We start from the raw sequence: 24,863 nt of genomic DNA, 5'->3' as shown, positions 1-24,863 counted from the left end.
TCTAGGGGGCAAACAGGAGGACATGTGCCCCATCAAAAGGGGGCAGCTGGTATCCAATGCCGTCTAATGATTGCCACGTGGAAATGCAGGATTGGCATGGTTAGGTCATCCAATTTTTGGAGAAAAAGTAGAAGTCTGACTTGTTAAATGTGAAATTTCCCCATGTTTAAATATTGGCAGAATTTATAAAAACACCAGATAGGCAAGAGTCAACCTAAGTGCTGCCAGTGGCAACCTATGCCAGGCAGAGAGGAGTCATGGAGGGGTTTTAAGGAGGGTGGGCATGACCACATTTGTGTTTCCAAAAGATCTTGGGGTGGGAGGCAGGGGGCGGTGGGAGGATGGATGTGCACAAATAGGGTGGGGTCAGGAGACCAATCAGGGGCCCTTGTACTAGTTTGGAGAGGAAAAGAGAGCCCAAGCTGATCAGTGACTATGGGATGTGTAGAAGGGAGTGATATTCCTGATGGACAATTAGTAAGTCTCTTGTCTTGGTGTATTTGGACCTCAAATGATATCCCCGAGTGTCCCCCGAGGATTTGCCTCTGCAGAGTGGTGAACTCACAACACTCAGTGTATGAAAGTCTTTCTTTCCCGGGCTCGGATGGTAAATTGCATGCTTCTACCCAATGTAGAGAAGTTATAAGCGTCTCCAATTCCTTCTCTCATCTAGGAATCAGTAGGATCAACCCACCAGTGGCAACGTTCCTTACAGGACTTCTTATTCAGCATACCTGGACTTACAGGTACAGGCCCAAGATTTGAGGCTTAGCCTGGGCAAGGCCTGGGGAACATCACTGGGGGACCTTTTCCGGGTCCTCTGCACCTGGGCACCCAACACTGCCTATGGCTCAGGGGACAGGCATGGGATTTGCATCCGTGATGATCAGGCTTACAGGAAGGCCATGTAGCGTCCTCGGTGCCGGGTGGGTAAGAGTCTCAAAGCTGAGTACTCAGTGCAAGGAGATTATACCTTTACTCAATTACCCAGTTATTGTGTCATTCAGAGCCTGCTGGTCGGGGGCTACAGTGCCTGACTGCCAATCTCATTGGACAAGTGTAAGCAACTGCAAAGTGTCACCAGGTGACAGGGAAGCAGGTGACGGGGGAGCAGAGCTGGGACCCAGGGTGATAAGGGAGGACGCAGGACAGGCTGTCTGGAGGGACGGGTCTGCAGGTGTTTCCTCCTAGGGTGGCCTATCTCAATCAAACTTTTCCATTCACATTTTGCTTCTCTTTTGGAAGGTTTGCTCATATGCCTTCGGAGGGCTTTTCAGAGAAGAGGAGCCTCCAGGGAGACTCCTGATACACAGGAAGGGGTTGTCCCTGTTAGGTCCTCATCCCAAGGGGCTGCTTGGGCAAGAACAGGAAAAGTTGTCCTGGGCAGAGGGATGAATCCAGAAGTCCTCAGTCTTCTTGATTTGCCTCCCATTTTCCCATTCAGTTGCTGCCTGAATAACAACAACACTAGCCCTCATTTATCAAATTATTAATATGTTCCAAGCATTGCATAAAATGTTGTACATGCATCATTTCATGTAAGGTGCTATAGTACCCCCCTTTTGACGATGAGGAAATTGAGGTCCATAGAGGTTAGGTTAGGTAAGAGATGCACCGTGGCTTGAACCCAGCACCGTTTGACTCCAGCATCTTTACTCTTAACCACAAAGATATATTTAGCTACCTTAGCAAGAGACTTAGCACCCTCCTTGGGGGTTAGTCTGGGCAACCTCAGAGATGTGTAGATGGCAAATGGAATTTTGTTTTGAGGATCACCTATCCTATCATTTTGCAGATGGGGAAACTGAGGCATAAAGTGGTTAAAGAGGGGGGGAAGAAGATATAACAACCACAATTACTTGAAGTTGATACGACAAGCAAACAGAAAGGACATTGTTGGGGGGGAGGGAGAAGGGAGGGAGGTTTTGGTGATGGGGAGCAATAATCAGCCAAAATGTATATCGACAAAATAAAATTTAAAAAAATAAATAAATAAAAATAAAATAAAATAAAGTGGTTAAAGGTCCTTGTCCAAAACTAAATAGCAAATTAATGGCAGAATCAGGGTATGAGCACATGTCTAGCTGACCCCCCGGTTCAGTGCTGTCTGTGTTAGGACCATGGCTTTGCTACACGTACCGAGCTCACCTCCCTCCCTCCTGCATACTTATATGGGTGTGCCTCATGGATGCTCCCACGGCTGTCCTTGAGGATGCAGAGTCAAGTTCTACTGTGCTATCTCCTATGGGAAGCTTTCTTCTATCCTTCTTCCCACCTCTTTGCCAAACATAACCATTGAAATCCCTCCTTGTTTGCCATTTCACAAATCCCCTCACGTCTATAAGTGTGAATGGTCAATCGCATTTCAGATTATATTTTATTTTCATGGTGAATAAGACAAGCCTGAGTTCAAATTCTGGTTGTATTATTGCATGGCTGAAGGCCTTTGCCAGGACCACAGACTGATGGCTTTGGAAGGCCCTAAAATATCATGCACACAGATGGTTCACTGGCATGCATCCAGGGGCCAGTGCCAGTCCAGGAAGACTTTTCCACTGGTGTGTGGTGATTGGTGAAAAAGAACAGTGTGGAGAGGTTGCATGTGCACACACGTGTACATGTGTTAATGCATGAGTGAGAGAGAATGCTTATCGTAATGCTTTATTTATTCAATTCAAAGGATGACCTTTTATGTGAGACTTTTGCCCTCCTTATTTCGGGCAGTTGAATTACTTTATGAAGTGATGGTGAAAGAAGATGCTATTAATGTTTTACCAAAATATAAATTTGTCAACCCTATCAGTCTTCTAATGGTTTTAAACATTTTGCTGATGGCTGAAACCCAAATCTGGGAAACCATGCTTTGGAGCAGCTTCTCACCCAGTGCAGGATTCTCCTTCCAATGTTGGGGTTCACAAACTTCCAAGTAGCCTAGCTTATTTTTGGATGGTTCTCACTTCTAGAGGATTCTTTCTTATATTGAACTGAAGACCAGCTTCCTCTAACATCTGCAATTTGTCCTAAGCCTACCCTCCAGAGCAACACAGTCCCTCTCTCACATAGTTTCTTCAAATATTTGGAGGGATACCATGTGGGAGAAAGATCGTATTGCTTTTGTCACTAAAACTAGGACCAAAGGGTCATTTTAGAGAGGAACAAATGCAGATACATTTCTAGTTTCTTCTACCATGTCTTCTACCTCACAGCCTGCTGATAATAATGAAAACAGCAACAACAATGATAGCTAATATTCAGTGAGGTCTTGTTTTCTGTGACGCACTGTTCTAAGCCACTTACAGTATATTAAGTCATTCAATCCTCAGAGCCACTCTCAGAGGTAGAACTTTTATTAGCCCTATTTGACAGATGAAAACCTGAGGTACAGAGAAAGTTAAGAGACTTGCCCATGGTCAAGCTGGGATCGAAACCTCTGCAGTGTGATTCCAGAGCCTAGACTTCTAATCACAAGACTTTTATCTCAACTCACAATTTAACCACTAGACATTTTCTCTCACCTCTCTCTTCTACTCACTGCTGTCAGAGTTATTAAAATATGATGCCAGAACTGCATATAGAACTAATATGGACGGATAAGTTCAGAGTAAAGGAGATCATTCACCTCTTGATTGGACATCGTATAGCTATTAATGCAGTTAAGATCACATTTAGTGAGTTTGGCAGCAATACTGTATGCTGGGCTCATATCAAACTTGTATTTAACTCGAATAAAATAGGTCTTTATTATTTTTCTCAAACCAGGTCACCCCATTCTGTGTTTTTGCAATTGATTTTTTAATATAAGAGCAGAGTTTGGTGTATATATTCTTGTCAAGTCTTTTTCTTCAATTCTGTAAAAAAGCGGGGGGGTTACATGTGGAGATAGGGTATAATTTGATGGTTTAGAGTAATGGGACTGTGGACAATTTTTTCTTTTTATTTTCAAAGTTATTTCATTTTTGGTTTCATGATGTTACTGGAAAAGAAATAAAAACTGGTAAAAAAAAAAAAAAATGGACTTTTTAGTTTGGGCCCATCCTTTCTGCTTGTTAAAAGCTTTATAACAACCTTGAATCTGTTTGTCCATCACAGCAGCTACCCCTCCCAGCTTTGCATCATGTGCAAAGGCAAGTCTGCCATATCTTCTTCCAAGTCGCTGGTGTCTCAGGTAGACAGTCCCAGAGGGCAGGAACAGAGCGTACACTTCATGTAGTTTAATTTAGACACTTCATGCACTGAGTTCGTGTAGCTCTCAGCAGTAATGTGTCAGTAGCATAGAACCATCCAACGGCTGGTTCTGAGGTACTGACTGTGGATTCTGGTTGGAATGAACAGGGTCCACCATTCAACATTTCAACAGATATTTACTAAGAACCCGACACACTCTGCTAGATTCTGGGGATATAAAGATGCGGAAGACGTGGTCCTTGTCCTCGATGGCTTGCGGTCCAGCAGCCTGGTCTTGTCCCCAAAGTACCTCCATGAGCTACAAACCTTGATCATACAGGTGGTTGTAGGCAGCCCCACAAGGGAGCGCCTTTGCCTGGAGGACATCACTGTGAACAAGAGGGACGATTTATTTTTGTGAGCACCTCTTTCTACCCTCCATGCCTGAATCTTCTGCCTGAAAATCCACCTTCTTCTAAGAAGCCTCTCCTGTCTTTTTTTTTTTTTAAATATTTTATTTTATTTTGTCGATATACAATGCGGTTGATTATTGTGGCCCATTACTGAAACCTCCCTCCCTCCCAACAATGCTTTTATGTTTGCTTGTCATATCAACGTCAAGGAATAGCAATTGCTATGTCTTCTTCCCCCTCCCCATTTTTTTTTTTTTTTTGTGTGTGTGTGTGTGTATGAATTTATGTATTTATTTTTAGCTCCCACCAATAAGTGAGAACATGTGATATTTCTCTTTCTGTGCCTGACTTGTTTCACTTAATTCTCTCTAGGTCCATCCATGTCATTGCAAATGGGAGTATTTCATTCTTTTTCATAGCTGAGTAGTATTCCATTGTGTAGATATACCACATTTTCCGTATCCACTCATCTGATGATGGACATTCGGGCTGGTTCCAACTCTTGGCTATTGTAAAGAGTGCTGCGATGAACATTGGGGAACAGGTATACCTTCGACTTGATGATTTCCATTCTTCTGGGTATATTCCCAGCAGTGGGATAGCTGGGTCATATGGTAGATCTATCCGCAATTGTTTGAGGAACCTCCATACCATTTTCCATAGACGGTGCACCATTTTGCAGTCCCACCAACAATGTATGAGAGTTCCTTTTTCTCTGCAACCTCGCCAGCATTTATCGTTCACAGTCTTTTGGATTTTAGCCATCCTAACTGGGGTGAGATGGTATCTCACTGTGGTTTTGATTTGCATTTCCCGAATGCTGAGTGATGTTGAGCTTTTTTTCATATGTCTGTTGGCCATTTGTATATCTTCCGTAGAGAAATGCCTACTTAGCTCTTTTGCCCATATTTTAATTGGGCAAAAAAGTTGCTTGTTTTTTTCTTGTAAAGTTGTTTGAGTTCCTTGTATATTCTAGATATTAATCCTTTGTCAGATGTATATTTTGCAAATATTTTCTCCCACTCTGTTGGTTGTCTTTTAACTCTGTTAATTGTTTCTTTTGCTGTGCAGAAGCTCTTTAGTTTGATATAATCCCATTTGTTTATTTTTCCTTTGGTTGCACGTGCTTTTGGGGTCATATTCATGAAGTCTGTGCCCAGTCCTACTTCCTGAAGTGTTTCTCCTATGTTTTCTTTAAGAAGTTTTATTGTTTCAGGGTGTATATTTAATTCTTTAATCCATTTTGAGTTGACTTTAGTGTATGGTGAAAGGTATGGGTATAGTTTCATTCTCCTGCATATTGATATCCAGTTCTCCCAGCACCATTTGCTGAAGAGGCAGTCTCTTCCGCAGTGTATAGGCTTGGTGCATTTGCCCAAGATCAGATGGCTGTAGGTGTGGGGGTTGATTTCTGGATTCTCTATTCTATTTCATTGATCCGTGTGTCTATTTTTATGCCACTACCATGCTGTTTTGGTTATTATAGCTTTGTAGTATAGTTTAAAGTCAAGTAGTGTTATGCCTCCAGCTTTATTTTTTTTGCTCAGCATTGCATTGGCTATGCGTGGTCTTTTGTTATTCCATATAAATGTCTGGATAGTTCTTTCCATTTTTGAGAAAAATGTCATTGGAATTTTGATGGGGATTGCATTAAATTTGTATATCACTTTGGGTAGTATGGACATTTTCACTATGTTTATTCTTCCAATCCAAGAGCATGGGATGTCTTTCCATCTTCTTGTATCCTCTCTAATTTCTCTCAGCAGTGGTTTGTAGTTCTCATTATAGAGATTTTTCACCTCCTTGGTTCACTCAATTCCTAAGTATTTTATTTTTTTGGTGGCTATTGTAAATGGGCAAGCTTTCTTGATTTCCCTTTCTGCCTGTTCACTGTTGGAGAATAGAAATGCTACTGATTTTTGTGTGTTGATTTTGTATCCTGCTACTTTGCTGAAATCATTTATCAACTCCAAGAGTTTTTTTGTAGAGGCTTTAGGCTGTTCAATATACAGGAACATGTAATCTGCAAACAGGGACAGTTTGACTTCATCTTTTCCAATCTAGATGCCCTTTATTTCCTTTTCTTCTCTGATTGCTCTGGCTAGTACTTCCAACACTATTTTGAATAGAAGTGGTGAGAGTGGGCATCCTTGTCTAGTTCCTGTTCTTAAAGGAAAAGCTTTCAGCTTTTCCCCATTCAGGATGATATTGGCAGTGGGTTTATCATATATGACTTTAATTATGTTGAGATACTTTCCATTTATACCTAACTTATAGAGGGTCTTCGTCATGAATGTTGAATTTTATCAGGTGCTTTCTCAGCATCTATAGAGATGACCATATGGTCCTTGTGTTTGATTTTATTAATATGGTGTATCACATTTATCAATTTGAGTATATTGAACCAACCTTGCATCCCTGGGATGAATCTCACTTGATTTTGGTGAATAATTTTACGTACATGTTGCTGTATTCTGTTTGCTAGTATTTTATTTAGGATTTTTGCATCAATATTCATCAAGGATATCGGCCTGTAGTTTTCTTTTTCAGTTGTATCTTTACCTGGTTTTGGTATCAGGATGATGTTTGCTTCATAGAATGAGTTTGGGAGATTTGCGTCCATTTCAATCTTTTGGAATAGTTTGTAAAGAATTGGTGTCAATTCCTCTTTGAATATTTGGTAAAATTCTCCTGGAATCCCTCTGGTCCGGGGCTTTTCTTTGTTGGGCCTTCTTTTTTTTTTTTTGTCTTTTTCGTGACCGGCACTCAGCCAGTGAGTGCACCGGCCATTCCTATATAGGATCTGAACCCGCAGTGGGAGCGTCGCTGCACTCCCAGTGCCGCACCCTCCCGAGTGCGCCACGGGCTCGGCCCTGTTGGGAGCCTTCTGATAACAGTTTCAATCTCCTTTATTGTTATTGGTCTTTTCAGATTTTCCATGTCTTCATGGCTCAGTTTTGGGAGCTTGTGTGTGTCCAGAAATTTATCCATTTCCTCCAGATTTTCAAATTTGTTGGCGTATGGTTGTTTATAGTAGTCTCGATTGATTCCTTGTATTTCAGATGAATCAGTTGTAATATCACCTTTTTCATTTCTAATTTTTGTTATTTGAATCTTCTCTCTTCTTTTTTTTTTTTTTTTTTGTTAGCCATGCTAATGGTTTGTCAATTTTATTTATCTTTTCAAAAAAACAACTTTTTGATTCATTGATCTTTTGTATTGTTTTTGGGTTTCAATTTCATTGAGTTCTGCTCTGATCTTAATGATTTCTTTCCATCTGCTAACTTTAGGTTTGGATTGTTCTTGTTTTTCTAGATCTTTAAGGTGAAGTGTTAGGTTGTTCTGTTGCCATCTTTCCATTCTTCTGAATTGAGCATTTAATGTGATAAATTTCCCCCTTAGTACTGCTTTTGCAGTATCCCACAGGTTTTGGTATGATGTATCATTATTTTCATTAGTTTCAATAAATTTTTTGATTTCCTGCTTGATTCTTCTTGGACCCATATGTCATTAAGTAGAATGCTGTTTAATTTCCATGTGTTTGTATAGTTTCCAGAATTTCGTTTGTTATTGATTTCCAATTTTAATCCATTGTGGTCTGAGAAAATACATGGGATAATTCCAATTTTTTTGAATTTGTTGAGACTTGATTTGTGACCTAATATGTGATCTATCCTAGAGAATGATCCATGTGCTGATGAGAAGAATGAATATTCTGAGGTTGTTGGATGGAATGTTTTGTAGATATCTGCCAAGTCCGATTGGTCTAGTATGTTGTTTAGATCTTGTGTTTCTCTGCTGATTCTTTGCCTAGATGATCTGTCCAATATTGACAGTGGGGTTTTCAGGTCCCCTGCTATTATGGTATTAGTGTCTTTTTCCTTCTTTAGGTCTAATAAAGTTTGTTTTATAAATCTGGCTCCTCCAACATTGGGTGCATATATATTTATGATTGTTATGTCTTCTTGATGGATCAATCCTTTTACCATTATGTAGTGTCCCTCGTCTCTTTTTATGGTTTTTAGTTTAAAGTCTATTTTATCAGATATAAGAATAGCTACTCCAGCTTGTTTTACTTTTCTGTTTGCATGGTAAATCCTTTTCCATTCTTTCACTCTTAGTCTGTGTGAGTCTTTTTGGGTGAGGTGGGTCTCTTGAAGGCAGCATATAGTTGGGTCCTCCTTTTAAATCCAGTCAGCCAGTCTGTGGCTTTTGATTGGGGAATTTAAGCCTTTTACATTAAGAGTTGTTATTGAAAAGTGTTGATTTATTCCTAGCATTTTATTGATTATTGTTTGTTTGTCTTAGGTGTCTTTTGTTCCTTGCTTTCTGATTTACTGTTTGTTTTCTGTATTTGTTGGTTCCTTGGGTTGTAGATAGCCTTTTTGTTTGTTTGTTTGTTTTCTCTTCATGAATTATACTAGTGGGTTTTGATTTTTCTTGGGTTTTTATGGCTGCGGTAGTTATTTTTCAGGAACCAAACCTAGTACTCCCTTGAGAATTTCTTGTAAGGGTGGTCGTGTGGTGGTGAACTACCGCAGTTTTTGTTTGTCTGAGAAATATACTATTTGCCCTTCATTTCGGAAGGATAGCCTTGCAGGGTAGAGTATTCTTGGGTGGCAATCTCTGTCTTTTAGTATTTTGAATATATCATCCCATTCCTTTCTGGCTTTTAGGGTTTGTGATGAAAAGTCTGATGTTAGTCAGATTGGGGCTTCCTTATAGGTGATTTGACGCTTCTCTTTTGCAGCTTTTAAGATTCTTTCTTTGTCTTCGAGTTTTGCCAATTTGACTATAACATGTCTTAGAGAAGACCTTTTTGGGTTGAATACGTTTGGGGATCTTTGAGCTTCCTGGATCTGAAGATCTGTGATTTTTCCTATACCTGGGAAGTTTTCCGCCGCTATTTTGTTGAATATGTTTTCAATGCAATCTCCTTTCTCCTCCCCTTCTGGAATACCCATGACTCAGATATTTCAGCGCTTAAGGTTATCTGATAACTCTCTCAGCTTTTCTTCAATGCCTTTAATTCTTTTTTCTTTTTTTTTGTCTGCCTGTGTTATTTCTAACAGCCCATCTTCAAGTTCAGAGGTTCTCTCTTCAAGTTCCACAAGCCTGCTGGTTAAACTCTCCATTGTGTTTTTTATTTCGCTGAATGCATCCTTCAGTTCGGCAAGCTCTGCTACATTTCTTTTCAGGGCATTGATTTCCTTGTACATTTCTTCTTTCAGGTCCTGTATACTTTTCCTCCTTCCATCATGTTGTCTGGCTGAGTTTTCTTGTATCTCATTCAGTTTCTTTAGAATTATCACTCGAAATCCCTTGTCAGACATTTCAAGGGCTTCTTGTTCTGTAGGATCTAGAGCTTGAGAGTTATTACCCTTTGGTGGTGTACTTTCTTGATTTTTCATATTTCTGGTATCTTTTCTTTGATGTTTATTCATGTGGCAGGGGGTTTCACAGTCCACAGGTTTGACACTATTGTCTGACTAAGATGTTGCTGGGGTTGCCAATTTGGTATGGCTACCTCAGTGACTGCTCCATTGGCCACTAGTGCCTTGTGTGTGTGTAGTTGCCTCAGGTCTTGGGCCTCTCCAGGGAGCCACCTCTCTGGTCAGCTTGGACTCGGCCGGGCTGCTGAGTCACAGGGCAGTACCACAGGGTGTGTGGTCTCTGCAGAGCTTCCACTTCCCCTGCTGGACATCTCCCTGTTCCCCGTGCACTGGGCTGGACTGCTGGGATGCATGGAGGCACTGCAGAGCATGTGGTCTCTGTGGAGCTTCCCCTTCCCTTGCCAGATGTCTCCCTGCTTTGTGCATGCGGGGCCAGGCTTGGGATGGAGCCAGGTGGCTGTGGTGAAGCCTACCTGCTGCTGTATCGTGCGGCGGCAGCACCCCCACAGGGTGTGTGGTCTCTATGGAGCTTTCACCTCCCCTGCTGGATGTCTCTCTGCTCTGTACGCACTGGGCTGGGCTGCTGGATCACGCAGCGGTGGTGTGGTCTCTGTGGAGCTTCTGCCTCCCCCACTGGACATCTCCCCACTCCGCGCACCCTGGGCTGGGCTGCTGGATCACGCGGCAGTGGTGTGGTCCCCACGGAGCTCTCTCCTCCCCTGTCGGACATCACCCTGCTCCATGCACAGTGGGCTGGGCTGGGAATGGAGCCAGGTGGCGGCAGTGAAGCCTACCTGCTGGATCGCACGGTGGCGGCCCCACAGGCTGTGTGGTTTCTGTGGAGCCTCCACCTCCCCTGCTGGACGTCTCCCCACTCCATGCACACTGGGCCAGGCTGGGAATGGAGCCAAGTGGTGGCGGTGAAGCCTATCTGCTGGATCGCATGACGGCGGCCCTGCAGGGCATGTGGTCTCCGCGGAGCTTCTGCCTCCCTCGCTGGATGTCTCCCCGTTCCGTACGCACTTGATGTTATGTTTTTATAGTTGTAAATTGGTTGATTTTGGGGAGAGAGTGATGCTGGGGACCGTCTATTCTGCCATCTTGACTGGAAGTCAGATTTGGAGGCTGGGCAGTAGAAGGTCATGGGAGCTCATCTGGTGAGGGCCTTCTTGCTGCTGGGGGCTCTGCACTGAGGCCAGGTTGCTATAGTTCAAATTTGTACATCCCTATACAAATTTCTCTGTTCAGGGTTCAGCTGCTGCCATTCTTCCTGGGTGAAGTTCACAGTGATGTCCTCAAAGGTCACGTATCTGATGCTGGGAAGTCCAAAGTCCATCTGGTTGTGGTGACAGTGACCCAGGGGTCTCACTCTCCTGTCTTAATTAAAGGGAAAATACTAAAGGGGATGGAGGTAGGGACTCTACATCATGTCTTTTCCTTGTTGAAAGACTGTTGGTGGTTCTAGAGCTCACAGCCCAGCCTGACCTCTCTGGCCTCGTACTCAAAGCCCTGCATGCTCTGGCCCCATCCTGCATATCAGCATTGTTCCCTTCTCTAGCCTCTGTCAAGCAGAGCACCCTCTGTGTTGTCCCAGGACCTTCCATGCTTCCCCTGCTGGCCCCGTCCTTGGAATGCCCTCTGTCCCTTCCACCAGGCAAGTCTTACCTGTCCAGTCCTCCAAGACCCCACTCAAGTTCTACCTCCACATGAAAACCCCCTTGAGAGTTTTAACTCTCACCAACTTCATTTCCCTGTGGAGAGAGAATGATTGTCTCTACCACACAGTTTAGCACGACTTTATAGTCTTGCCTTATCTGATGTTATTTCATGTGGGTAATCTCACTTCCCGGTACTGTGGAGGCAATGCTTTTATAAAAGGACCCATGGATATGCATCTAGCAAGCATAGATCATGGAGCAGACACTGGATAAATATGTGCTTGGTTTTTTGAAGTTGTTTTGTCCAGGGAAGAGAATTAAAAGCAGTCAGGTTTTTCATCTTTGTGGTCTTGTTCCTATCATTCTTCTCCATGCACATTTTCCTTCCTGCCCAGTGGACTCTTTACCTTTACTTGAAAGTTCTCTCCTGTAGCAAGACTTTCATATTCCCACTGGAAACAACAGAGTATTTTTGTTATTTACTTACTTTTTGCAGCCTTCTCCATCTAGAGTACAAGCTTTCACAGGGCCCCCCCGGCCCCATCCCCCCACATGGGGTCTTCCATTAGGCAGGAGGCACCAGTTAATAATAATTGCCTTGGTCAGGTCAGGGCACTCAACAGCTATGAGTTGTTTTTTCTCTGGGATTTCTATAGGGAAGGGGGTGAAACCGCTAAGAAACCGAGGCACCAAGCAGGCAGAGAAGGGCATGATCCTTTCTCCCTGTCCTGCTTAGCTCTCTAAACAACCATCGTTTTGCACCAGGAGCCCCTTGCTAGGAAACTTTCCTACTCAGCACTGTGGGTGCAGGGCTGACAGTCCTGGCTTTGCTCCTGAGCCAGACCCACCCCAACCACACTCTGGATCTCACTCCCAGCAGAATCTTACACAGTCTATAAAGATGTTTTCTTTCATTGACAGGTAAAGTCTGGAGCAGGACTCAGGCTTTCTGTCCTCCATGCCGCTCACTAGAAAAGGGGCTGTGAACTGTAAGTAACTTTGATTGGCGTTTTCCATGCTGACTCAATAAGGTTATGGGTTAAAGACCAACCCTGAACCCGGTCTTTGACAGCCATGCATTGTGCAAGAGAAACCCTCAACAGTGAGCTAGTCAGAATGGAAAATACGGCGGAGCTCTAATTAGATTGTCTGAATGTGACAAAGAAGCCCTGTAATATGACATCCTATTTAATTACACTGTATTGATTGTGCATTAAGGTGGACTTGATGTGTTACATGTGTCGTGAGTGCGGGAGAAGAAACTCTTGAGTTTGCAAGGCCAACGCAGACCCCAGCCACTCCAGCCTGTGGGCTGAGCTGAGGTGACAGTGAGAGGAGGAAGTGGCAACATCAGTCCCCAAACCAGGCCAAGTTCATAGCCCGCACTTGCTTTTATATCTGCTTATTTCTGGGGAGGCGTGAGGGGGGAAGGAAGTTGCACTGACCTCTTCACTCCCATCCGCCCAGTCACAGCTCTACTGCCTGTTGTGCTTACTCGCTCAGTCGTTGGCAGAGTTTACACTGGCAGGACCCGGCCTAAGTCAGATCCCACGGGGCGTCCTTTGGTAGCTCAGCTAGAAGTGATTCTCCGTCTTCTGAAGTTCTGCAGCATCCACATGCTACCCGCACCTCTGGCCGGCACTTTACTGTGCTCTCTTCAGTGAGGCCCTGACCTCCTGGCGGGTAAAGTCTGGGTTTCCCACCTGCTGCTTGGCACTCTGCACCCTCAACATTAGTTGCTATTTAGTATGCATCAGCCAGGTGACCGGTGGGCCTGGGCCAGTGTAGCTTCTCCTCCCTGCCTCTGGGGCTACCCTGGCCAAGCCGCTGCAGCAACTTTGATAGTACATTGGCTTCCAACCAGTCCATGGAATTATAAATGATTAACCGTTATCAGCGCACATCTTCACCTCTGTGTAAAAATAGATTGACTGTAATGAGTATTTGAATAAATCATAAGAATGGCTGCCCTGTGATCGGCTAACATCCTGCCGATGGCTGCCTGGTGAGTGAGCGGGGCGCCGGCCCTCCCGCCTAATGGCCTGCATTCAGTGCCGGTCGCCTCGGTGATTGACGGGCCTCTGCTCCCAGGGCTCCTCCTCTGCAGCCCAGGCTCTGGACTGGTCAAATCCCCAGCCCAGGTGGTGGGGAAGGGTGCCTCCCTCCGTCCTGTTCCAGGAAAGCCTGACTGGGAGGTGGGGGCTGATGGAGGGTGGGGGGAGCCAGACTGGGAGATAATGACCTTTGTGAGAATCGATGTCTCCTCGCACCGGAGGTTAGAGGGACCTCATAAGTCAAGTCAAGTATGAGGAGCAAGCTGAGCGTGAACCTTAATGAGAGCCGAGTGTGGGGAAATAGGCCTGCACATTCCCTTCTTGCCCTGAGGGCCGCTGGGCACCTTGTGCTGGGTCACCCACACCCAGGGAAAGGTCACTGAGAGGGACACACTCCTGGACCTACAGTAAGGAACTGAGAAGAGCAGGCTTCTTCAGATCCCAGAGCCCTGGAAAGGAAAGATTTAAATGATCATTCAGTGGGGAGGAGGAAAAGGAGGGGAGGCAAGTGCAGAGTCTAAAAGTCTGAAGTTTCAGAGAGAAGGCCAGTGAGGGCTGAATTTGAGAGGGAAACAGCAAACATTCCAGTTTAATTCCAGTGGTGTCCCAGTTACTAGGCTGTTTAACAAGTTGCCCCCAAACATAGCGGCTTAACAATATTTATTCTGCTTACATATTCCATAAGTCAGGAATTTAGACAGGGTGTAGTGGGAGCAGCTTGTCTCTGTGCCACCAGGTCTGGGATCTCAGCTGAGGCCACTTGAAAGTGGGGCGCTGGAATCATCCAAAGGCTCATTCATTTGTAATTCTGTGCTTTGGTGCTCGGTGTTGCCTAAAATGTTCTCTAGGCTGCCGGCCAGACCCATGTGACCTCTCCATGTGGCCTGGGCTTCCTCACAATATGGTGGCCCAAATCCAGGGGTGAGCAGCCTGAGAGAGAGCAAAAGCCAGGTGGAAGCCATATCGCCTTTTATGACCTACCCTTCTCAGTCAAGCAGCATCACCGCTGCCACATTCTCATGATTGGGGCAGTATCCTAGGTCCTCGTGGGTTTAACAGAAGGCAGCGTAGACCTCACCACCACCACCATTTCTCAAAGGAGATCATCCTGCAAGCAGAGTATGAGGGATGGGAGATATGTGTAGCAGCCATTCTTGGAGATACTGTCTACCACAGCCCGTATGCGTTGCTGTCTGCTAGTGGTCTAACATGGCACAGCCTCATTTATTTCCCAGAAAGAATGAAATGGACCCTTCCTGGGAGGTGATATGACCCCCCTGGAAAGAAAACCCCACCTTAGATAAAAGAAACCCACTTAAAGAAATCCCTACCTTAGATAAATCAAACTTTCCCTTAAGTCAGAATGTTGCAGTTGCAAGGGCCCCTCAGAAGCCAGGCTAAGCTTTCTACCTGTGTGGGACACAGGGTGCAAGGAGGTCCTGCAGCTGGTACAAACCTCTTCCTCATCATCCATCTCAGCAAGAGTGAGTCTGTTTTGCAGCCCACACCTGTCAGGTCTGGAGGGGTCTTAGACCTGTGACCAAGGACTCCCTGAGCCTGGAGCCCTTCATTTGCACCCAGGGCTCCCCACACCTCCATCACCAAGACCTTCCAGACTGGGATAGGTTTCAGCCAAAGATCAGGATTTAAGAGGTTACAAGGGGCTGTGCTGGGGACTGGGGAATTCTGGCGGCCCTTCCTCCCTGACCCCACGTCCTCTACTCTTCTTCCTTCCCAGCTGTCACATACCAAAACTAGGTAGGCTGTGCTCTTAAGGAACCAGGCTCCTTTCCTTTTCCTGACCTAGATGCAGCTAAATTTTGGAAGAGAATCTGAGTGCCCTGGATGCCTTGTTGTGTCTTAATGAGGATGAAACAAAACCCAAACAACTAAGGAGTGGCGATAGAACCAGTCCATCTTCCCAAAGGGCGGAGAATGGCTAGTGCTAACAGGGATGGGGAGAAAGAGAGGGAGAGGGGGCTTGGTGTTGATGAAGAGGTGCTGGGGTTTTGAGGGAGAGTCTTGGGTTCTTGCACATCAGCTTAATATTCACATTAGTATCCAGTGCTTACAAGTCACTTACTCCATGCCAGGCACTACACTACCCACTTGGGGTGCATTTTCTCATTGAACCCTCCCACTACTTTATGGGATGCTGTTATTATCTCTGTATTGACAGAAAAAGAGGGGAGGCTCAGAGAACAAGAGAAACACCTCAGAAAGTGACAGAGCAAGTTTGTAACAGAATTAAAATTCAGCGTAGGACTCTCCATTCTAGAGACTTAAATTACTTCATTGTGTGGCTCCAAGAGCCTCAGTGTACCCTCTTGTAAAATGGGGATGTTTGATGACATCATCCCCAAAATCGCCTTCAATTTTAAGATTCTAAATGTGTGGATAAGATTCTGGGGACTTGCTTAGATATATCTAAAATGGACCCACTTTATGGAGATGGGTCTGTATTAGAAATATGGAATGATTTTTTGGTTCCTTCTCCTTTTGCGAAACTTAGGTCAGGAAACTAATGTTTAATTTGGACAGGTGAAGGAAACAGATAAAAACTTAAAGATCGGGCCAGCCCATGGCTCACTCGGGAGAGTGTGGTGCTGATAACACCAAGGCAATGGGTTCAGATCCCTATATAGGGATGGCCGGTTGGCTCACTTGGGAGAGCATGGTGCTGACAACACCAAGTCAAGGGTTAAGATCGTCTTACAGGTCATGTTAAAAAAAAAAAATCATGAAGATCATTTAGATTTTCAAGGCTCCAACTTCAGGGGAGAAAATGTTGGGTTTGAAAAACAAAGCTCAGGTTTGAATCCCAGCCTCCTGACTTAGCACCTTTGTGATCCTGAGCACATCTCTTTGGTCTCCAGATTTCTCATCTCTAGAACGAAAATGGGTTTGTATACACATCCCAGGACTGCTGGGGACTCAATAAAATCCAGAGCGTGAATGCACCTAGAGCCCTTCCTGGCACACAATAGCTACTCAATAGTGGTTCAGCCATTCATTCACCCAGTAAATACATAAAAGGTGGAATTGGAAAAAAGGATTATTTCTTTCTATTGCTTCTGACAAAGATGGTCAAGAATCTTGCCTTCAACTGTACTCTCTGTAAAAGATCACTCATAAACTATTGATATTTTAATAATACACATTAGCATCTTGCCCTTTGACAAATGAATATTGAATGAGCAATAAAGAGGCAAAAAAGTAACCAGGTCCACTGCTGCAGAGAAGCAGGAACCTTAGGCAGTTGTCCAAGGGAATGTCCCCCTTCCAGAGACCTTGTGACTCACCCCTCTCCCCTGTGACCCCTAGGAAACAGCTCTTAAAAGGAGCTCAGAGTCCAGCCAGCCCAGCCCAGTCTGAGCAAGACTTGTCCTGGTTTTCTCCTTTTGCTTTTCTGGAGGGGACTTGAGAGAAAAGAGAAAAGGTCGTTAAAGAGCTTCTGGAGGGGTGGATGTTCCACCCCCGTGTGAAATACATTGGATCTCCCCACTACCTTTGCGAAATGTGCAGGTTTCTTCTTCACATACTCTCTCTCGTTCTGTAAATTAAAAGTCTACCATCAGACAGTGCACCCACAAGAAATCAGGCAATGAGCCTAGAAAAACCAGATTAGTTCCACCCGCATCTCTCTCTGTGCTCAGCCAGGTCTTGACGGACGCCCATACTTGGGGGTGTGTGCTAAGGTTTATAAGACAGCATTTCCTGCCTCCTCCAGCTTCTGCCCCCAACCCCGCTGCCTCTGCCTCCAGTTTCTCATGGCCTCCATCTGGGCTGGGAGTCCTTGAGTGTACAGAGAGCAGTGACAGGGGCTCTTCGTTGGTCCGGCTTAATTGGTGTGATTTAATGGCATTTCTGGTGGATTCAGATTTATACGGCTTTCTGAGCTGCAAATCTGCTTTCTAAATGTAGAATTTTTGTGGAGTGGTAAAAAATAATGGCTGTTCTGTGATTCCTGCCTCCTGAGCTAGGAGATTGCAATTTACATTATGCAAATAGACATTATGCAATCAAGGCACTTTAGCAAGAATCTGGCGGCGGAGAGGCCGCTGATGAGACACCGAGGTCTGCAGCCCCAACCAGGGGCCCCAGAGATGGAGTAGGGAGGGGGTGGGCCAGGCAAGGGAGGAGGAGGAAAAGGTGGGGGTGGGAGGTGCAAAGAGTCTATTCCCCTGGCCCAAGGAGGCAAAGTGGAGCCTGCCCAGAGATGTACGTATCCGGGGAGCTGCCAGAGCGGCTCTCTCAATTAATGGCTTTGTTTAATCATACCCCCTGTCCAGAGGAGTATTGTCTTACGGATAATTTCGTTCGCCTAACGAGATTTTGCTAATTAAATCTCCTTTCAGTTGGTGTGACTATGCCTGCAGGAGAGGGGGCTATTTGGAATCTTCTCCATAAACCTTTCTGGAGAGGAGCTGGGAAGAAGGGAGGGGTGGGAGGGAGAGGAGAGGCTGAAAGGGAGGGAGAAGCTTTCCTATTGTGAGCAGGGCGAGAGTCTTGGAGCAGGGTTGGGAAACTGCAAGGCGGCTGCCAGCCACCCAACTAGCCTTTCCCCTGCCCATGCAAGTGCAGACAGTCATAAGTCTGCCCAGCCCACAGGGATTTCCCTCTTTTTCCTTCCTCTATGGCTCTTGTCACCTTCACCATTATCCATTCTCAAGTTCTTCCCAAATCCTGAGAGAGAGAACCATGAGGCTTACAGGAGGTTCTGAAGGCTTTCCAGGCTCTGTCCCCAGCAGCCCTCGCCGTGGGGGGATGGTGGTCGTGTGGGAACCCCTCTCATTGCCTTTGCAGTTAGCCAGCCAGTCTAGCTCTTCAGGGAGGAAAAATTGCCCCCAAACTGGTCATTTCTCCAGGTATAATTGTATGAATCAAAAAGGAGAATACCTTATTAGATTCATTTATCATCAGAGCTAGCCAAGGGGAGCCTCCTATATATGAGGAGCTTAGCACTGTGCCTGTGAAAGCTGGAGCCTAATTAATGCTGGTGTGAGTGGTGACCATGTCACCCCTTTGCAGGACCACCCCCAGTGGTTCTCTACTGTCTACAGCCGAAGGTCAGCTCCCTTGGCCTGGCTGACCGTGGGCTTCACAGTTCAACTCTGGTCTACTTTTCCAACTCCCCCTGCCCCCAGCTGATCCTTCATCCCTGTACATATAGACACTTAGACACACAGGCACACTCCTACCCTTGATATGCAAGTGTGCCAGATCACTCACTTTCCCCCAAATACTCTGCATACTTCACGCCCCAGTGCCTTTGCACATGTTGCTTTGGAATACATGGTTGGGTAAACCCTGCTCCTCCTGTAATACCTAGCTCACATGTCTCCTCTGTGACTACCTCATTACAGGTCTTCCCTGTCCATCTGCCCACACCCCTCCTCCTCTAACACACACACTCCTACATTCCTTTCCCTGTAGATCACCACAGGACCTCAAATGCAGTTGTTTGTCTGTCCATCCACGCTAAGGACTGAATCTCATTCTTCTTTTAAGGCCAGTACCTAGAATCAAGCCTGGCCACAATAAACACCCTACAAGCTTGGTGGAATGAAAGGATGGACGGATGAGCCTAGGAGCAGAGGGGAGTGATGGAGAGTGACGGACGGTGGTGGGGGTCAGGGGGCTGACTTCCATCAAGGCCTTCAGAGTTACCTGCCCGTCACTACCTTATTTCACGGCAGGGAAGACACTTGGTTTGTTGGCCCCTCTGCACGCTGGGTGTGTCACTGTGTCATCTCCCACGTTCCCACATGGACCCTGTGGGGTGGGCATTATTTTTGCAGAAGGAATTGAGGTTCGCCCGTCTTCCTCAGAGGGGAAGGCAGTGTTTGCGTCTAACCAGGCCCCCTGGGGGCCCCAGGGGATCTACCTGTAGGGAAGTAAATGCTCCTATGCTTTCCAGTCTCCCCATCCCACCCACTCATCCATCCTGACTGGAGCCTACACCGTCCTGGAAGTGTGTCCCAGCCTCACTCCTCATGATTCCAGGGCTCATGTGTGTGCCGGGATGCCTGTGTGTGCCTACGTGTGCCTGCGTGTCTGTGTCTGTGTGTGCTGGGGAGCGAAGCACAGGCCTGACAGGGTGGCCTCTGGCTGCTGGTTTGAGACTGTGGACTGTTGCCAGTGGGAGTGGGGATGTCGGGGGTGGAGGAGTCTGCATTCCACACCAGGAGGGGGCGGCCCAGGAAAAAGGGCTCAGCTCTTGACGTGTGATGCAGGTATGTGTGTGTGCATCTGGCAGTGTTTGAAGAGCATGGCTTTGTGTCTTTCTTGGTCCCTACATTTTAGAGCTCTGCGTGTTGCCCTTTGGTCCAGGTATGTCTGTCCATGATCTGTCTCTTCATCTAGGCTTGCGATCATCGAATATCCCCACCATGCCATGCTCTGAGTCTAGTGTTGCTCCTTATACAGTAGGTCCTCAACAAATGCTCAATGAATTCACAAGTGAAAGATTGAACAAGCGTGCATTTTGCTGTCAGACAGGCTTGGGTTTGAGCCCTGGTTCTGTTATTTACTTAGCTTGGACCTTGGGATTTAATTTTCTCATCTAGAAAGCATGAATACTACTACTCCCAATTCTGTCTTTCTGCAAGCGTTGTTGGTGGAGGATTATAAGAGATATGTGGAAGATAAGCAATAAGGCATTGCACAAGTATAAGAGGTTATTATTATAATGGTTATTACACTTGAAGCGATCATTGTGTTTGAAAATTAAGGATTCTGTTTTCAGGAATATAAAATCACGTAGGCCCTGATTTGAACTTCGAGACGTACAGAGCAATTATTATAGGAACCAATTCTAGATTTGACCAACTGTGGGAATGTTCGAGGGCTGGATCCTCATCCCGGAGACCTCTGCCCTCTCCCACTCCTGGTGGACTGTCACTGGGGTGGAAGGCAGGGTCTGGGGAAAGTGATCCCTCACTTATGCACCTGTCCCCCAAGTGGGCCCATGTGGATGGCGTAGACTTTCATGCCTTCACTATCTTTGCATATGCTGTTCCCTCTGCCAGGAACACTGTTCCCCTTTTCTCCACTGGTCTTCTGACCCCCTCATGCCAAGTTGCTGCAGTGTCTCCAGGCCCCCAAGTTACCCAGTTTACCTCCAAGAGGGCATTTAGCACAGTGTACCTGGGACGGTTAATGTCTGTCTCTCTCGCCGCAGTGAGCACCGCCAGGGCAGGTACTAGGCTTCGCTCATCGTGGCAACCCTAGTGCTAAGCAGATGAATGCATGGGGGGATGAAAGATGAAGGGGAGGGTTGGGCCTTGGTAGCTGCACAGGATTTGAACTTCTGAAGCACACTAAGCTACAGGGAAAGGTGAGGAAGAAGAAGCTTCAGAGAGATTAGCACTGCCTTGCAAATCATCCCCAAATTTCTGAGCTATTTCCTACCCACCCGCCTGCCCCAAAGGTCAATGAGGCTGATCTTCCCTAGGGTCACTGGGCCTCGGGACCCCAAGCCCCTACAGGTGGGTGACCATCCCTCAGGCAGCCAGGCAGTGAGGCCTCCTGGCTGGAGCTGTGTCCTGAGGCTGGGAGCCATCTGCCCATTTCTGACCCCTGCAAGTGAGCATTAGCCCACCTGGGGAGGCAGATGCCGCCCACCCCTGTCTTCAGCCCTTCCAGATTCTGTCTCTTGGAGGCATTAGCCCCAGCCAGTGGAGAATCTGCTGGAAGCCCTCCCAGGGATCTGGCTCCCTCACCTTCTCCCTGGGTTGGAGGCAGCTTGTCTCCTGCCTACTCTGGGCCTTTCCCTGGACACCCTCCCACTCCCAGCTCCAGGCAGCCTCAGCAAAGTGCCAGGGGGCTGGGAGGCTTTTCATTACCGAATGCACTGAGCCTATTGTGAGTGTTTTGCAAAGTGTTTAATCCAAGGTGTTCCCTCAATTAAATTAGTGCAAACATCTGTGTCCCACATCCACCTCCATTTGCATTCTGTGTCATTTATTACAGAGGGAAATTGGAAGGCACCTTAGGAATACTTAGGACCGAATTAGGCTAGGTTGGGGTGGGCTTCTGGGGGAGGGTGGGGTGCCTGTGAGTTTGGTCCACAAAGCGGTGCCTCTCCAGGCTGCGACTTGTGAGGAGCCACTTTCTGGTGCAGGAGACCACGCAGGGGGCAGTATGCGGGCTCAGGACCACTGGTCTCATGGGGAAGGTTGAGTGAGTTTAATTAATGCCCCTGATCCCCCCCTGGGGCCAAGTACCTGCAGAGGCAGGAGGAGTTTACTGTTGTTGCTTTATAACTTTAAACCCAATTAAAAAAAATAAAGTGTATCACATTCCATTGACCTACTGGGGTCTCTCCCCAGGGGTCCTTCCCTGCTGGAAGGTGAGGTTTTTTTTTTTTTTTCATCGTGAAATTGCTCAGCCTTGGTGACTGTGGGTGGGTGGCAGCTTCTCTTCCTTTATATCACGTGATTCCCATGACTGTCAAGTACTTTAGGAGTCCTACTATTATACTAATCTAGGAGGGATCAAAGAAGAATAGTTTCTGCGTGTGACAGGAACTGTGCCAAGTGTCACTTGCACTGTCTGTGGTAACCCTCCCACCAACCCTCGGAGACAGGACAAACCAGGGAGCTGGGGCTCAGGACGGTCAGGCAGCATGCTCTTGGTGCCACACCTGGGAAGCGGAGAAGACAGGATTTGGACTCAGGTCTGCACGACTGCAAAGACTACGTGCTTTCCACTGCACTCGGACGTCTCTCTCCAACGAAGCAGCTGGAATTGGCTTTGAATCAGGAAACTTGCTGCCTCCCCAAATCCCCTGACCAGCACACCCTGCCTGCTTCCTTTTAGGGTGGCTCAGCCTGGGGTGCTGGGGACCTATGGTGGGTAGGCTTAGCCTGCAGCTGACTCACTAGAGGAGAGGGAACCCTGGCTTTTGGGGAGTGGGGCAGGGGAGAAAAAGAAAAGAAGTCTGGGGAGTAAAGAAGAGGTTCATTGGTTGCTAAGTGGACCTTAGAGGTAACTGAATTTCTCAGACTGAGTGGGGAAACTGAGGCTCAGAAGAGGCACGATTTGCCTAAGGCACAGAGAGTTTGGTAGAGGAAGCAGAGTGGACCCAGGGCCTGGGAAGGTCCCACAGATTTTTTAGGGTGGATGCTGCCCTTCTAGATGCACAATGTAGAATAAGGCTGGAGCAAGGAACCAGGGTGGGAAGGGGATGGGAGGCTGTTATGGAGTCACCTACCAAAGATTCTTCTGAGCTGCCTTAACAGGGAAACCTCCAGTCCTATAGGCCTGCTGCCATCTCTAGCCTGGGTCCTGAGGTACCCAGATCCCAGGAGGAAGGTCCTCACCAACCCCTGAGGTTCCACCTAGAGATGTCCAGGTGGCAGAACAGACAGGATGTGTCTTTGTACATTTTGTGCTGCTGCAAGAGAATACCTGAGGGTGGGTAAGTCGTAATGAACGAAATGTATTTCTTACTGTCCTGGAGGCTGGGAAGTCCAAGATCAAGTTGCTGGCCTCTGGTGAGGGCCTTCTTGCTGCACCATAACACGGCGGAAGGGCAAAGAGAGGGTAAGGCAGGAGAACCCACTCCTCCAATAACAGCATTGGTCCATTTACTTCTTAAAGGTCCCACCTTCCAATACTGTCACAACAGCAATTAAATGTCAACATGAGTTGTGGGGGAGACAAGCATTCAAGACATAGCAAGAGGGTCCCTGGGACCTGGGGCTGGGGACTACCTGCTGGTGCCCATCTCCACCTTCCCCGTCCCCAGTCTGCCCTGTGGTCTGGGCAGCACCACAGCATCTGGAGGAAGAGGATGCAGTGTAGGAACAATGGATTCGAGCTCAAATCCCTGCTCTCCCACTTTCTCCCTCTGATCAAATATGACCATGTCTTAGTCTTAGTTTCTCCATCTGTTAAAGAGTAATAATAATCTCAATCAATGTACAGGGTTTCTGGGGAAATTAAAGGAACGCTAAGCATGTTTGACCCTCGTTAGGGATTCAGGACATTGTTACGAGTCTTCCTTTCTCTTCCACCGCTCCTGTCTACCTTCCCCTCTTAGGCCCTGGGCTTTGATCCTGGGTACTGGGGGACTGTGGAGATGAGGAAGGGCAGCTCCTGCATCAGCTTTCCCTCCTCCCTCTCCTCTCCTCCCTCTTCCCTCTCTCATCAAAAGACTTTAATAAGTGCATCTCTGCATGTGGCACTGCTTGGGGCTTTATCAAAATGAATTGCTTATCCCAGCCCTTACTTCCTAGAAACGACAATCCACAATCAAAACACATTTATTAAGCACTGACTATGTGAGTACCCAGTGCTAGGCACAGCAGGGTCAGCCTGGGAGCGACCCCCAAGGCCTCTTGTCTCCTCCCAGGACCCCAACAGTTCCTGTTTTCTTTGGAATTGCCAGATCCCAGATCCATCTGCCTTTCCCAGCAGGATTTTGGGCTTCGGTACCCTTTCGTGCCTCTCCACTCCTACACATGAGGTTCTCTCTGCCCAGAATGCCCTCCATCCACCTCGTTTACCTGGCTAGAACTCAGTTTCTCAGTGATGAGTACGCTTGTGACCACTTCTCACCCGGGGTTTATCTTCCTTGGGTGCCCAGGGCACACTGGGCATCCCCCATGACTCTTCATCACACTGTGTTTCATTTTTTTCTTTACTAGAGATGCCCAGCCCCAGTAAAGGGTCGTACAGATGCTCCTTGACTTATGGTGGGGTTATGTCCTGATAAACTCATTGTACATTGAAAATATCATTATGTTGAAAATGCATTTAATACACCTAACCTACCAAACATCAGAGCTAAGCCTGGCCTACCTTAACTGTGCTCAGAACACTTACATTAGCCTACAGTTGAGCAAAATCATCTAACACAAAGCCCATTTTATAATAAAGTGCTGAATATCTAGTGTCATTTATTGAATACTGTACATTATGTTGCACCATTGTGAGGTTGAAAAATCGTAAGCCAAACCATCGTAAGTCGGCGTCTGTAGTGGCAAAAGTATGGAGTTCTTGAGGCAGCGTGGGCCGTGGCATCATCTCTCCTGTCTTGCCTGCAGGGCAGATCACGCTCAGTCCCTCCGCAGCAGAAGAGAATGCCCGGTTATTAGAATGCCTTCTTGCCTTGTTGGCATGTGGCACTCAGTCAATGCTTGTTTTGTTGGACAACTTCGGCGGCCTCCTTCG

The 24,863-nt window shown here is 46.6% G+C and overlaps 1 protein-coding gene across 6 annotated transcripts in view; it reads left to right on the top strand.

Moving 5' to 3' along the window:
* Positions 1-24,863, top strand: part of PKNOX2 (PBX/knotted 1 homeobox 2) — a 266,441-nt gene that overhangs the window by 59,061 nt on the left and 182,517 nt on the right. For 5 of the 6 annotated variants that reach the window (XM_063093947.1, XM_063093944.1, XM_063093949.1 and 2 more), the window contains exon 2: positions 12,550-12,617. The gene's annotated coding sequence lies outside the window, so the exon portion shown is untranslated. Of the gene's footprint in view, positions 1-690; positions 747-12,549; positions 12,618-24,863 lie in introns of those variants that run through there. The other variant, XM_063093946.1, reaches the window with a different exon arrangement.

The sequence above is a fragment of the Cynocephalus volans genome, chromosome 4, assembly GCF_027409185.1.
Source record: "Cynocephalus volans isolate mCynVol1 chromosome 4, mCynVol1.pri, whole genome shotgun sequence".
In the NCBI taxonomy this organism is placed as follows: domain Eukaryota; kingdom Metazoa; phylum Chordata; class Mammalia; order Dermoptera; family Cynocephalidae; genus Cynocephalus; species Cynocephalus volans.
This window is presented reverse-complemented; position numbering and strand designations above follow the sequence as displayed.